At 43.4% G+C, this 1,079-nt stretch overlaps 1 pseudogene; it reads right to left on the reverse strand.

The window, feature by feature from the left end:
• Positions 1-297: 297 nt before the first annotated feature.
• On the reverse strand, positions 298-737 carry LOC101345718 (40S ribosomal protein S27-like; annotated as a pseudogene).
• Positions 738-1,079: the final 342 nt, after the last annotated feature.

Below are 1,079 nucleotides of genomic sequence, written 5' to 3' on the forward strand. Positions count from 1 at the left end.
AGGGCTTCAGGCAAGCTCTGAGTTAGGTCAAATAAAGACAGCCCTGCAAGTGGAATCTTCCAGGGAACCATCAGAAAAGTCACATAGTGACACTTTTCTGGGAATGGGGCTTTGAGGATGCTCTAGCCCCACTCTGTCCCCTCTGTTTCCTACCAGGTTGCTGGTTTTCACTGTGATTGTAGGCTCTTGGTTTCCAAGGCTACCTCAGAGCTAGGGAGTGGGAGATGGAAATAGGTTTAAGTTAAAATGCCACAAAGTTCCCTGTTGTTACTACAACTCAGCTGTTCTTCTTGAATAAATGCTCCCTGGGTCTCTGTAAGTTTTTGGTTAATTTTCAGAGTTCTGAAGAAGTTGAGTATGATAATTTTTGCCGGTATTGCTGATTTTCAGATGTCTTTACCCTATCATTTTCACTGAGATCACTTTCCACTCACTGCCTTTAAAAAAAAATTAAATCCAAAATGTGTTTATCGATTCTAGGTGCTGTTAGTATTGCTTCCGTCGGAAGGAGCATCCTTCTGTAAACCTTGCTTTTTCTTCTCTAGTCTTGGGGAGGACAGTGGAGCAGCCAACACATAAAACTACTGTTTGTGCATGGCTAAAGACCGCGGTGATTTTATAGCAAGCTGGCATTTCATATCCACGAAGTAGGAATCGGGGCTCAGCACCACATGCTTCTAACTGTGTTTCCTCTTCTTTTCTGGAGAGGGATAAATGAGGTCTTTTGTTAACGGCATGCGCTCATGGGGAGGTCATCACTGCTGGAAAGCCAGTCATTGCCTTTTATATGCAAAAGTTTTTAAATTAGATTAATCTATGTCAGGTTTCCGGGGTGACACTCCACTACTAACAGAAAGGATGGCCGTTTAAACCCACCCAGAGGTGCCTTGGAAGATAGTCCTGGTGGTCTCCTTCTGAAAGGGCACAACACAGTCTTGAAAACTCTTTGGAGCAGTTCTGTGCACATTGGGTCACCATGAATCACAATCAACTGGATGGTAACCACCAACAACCACAATCTAAGTCAATCTTCTTCCTCAAAATTGGCCATCTGAAAAAGAGTAGAGTAAATATGTCCC

This window comes from Trichechus manatus, unplaced genomic scaffold, assembly GCF_000243295.1.
Source record: "Trichechus manatus latirostris isolate Lorelei unplaced genomic scaffold, TriManLat1.0 scaffold00063, whole genome shotgun sequence".
Taxonomy (NCBI): Eukaryota; Metazoa; Chordata; class Mammalia; order Sirenia; family Trichechidae; genus Trichechus; species Trichechus manatus.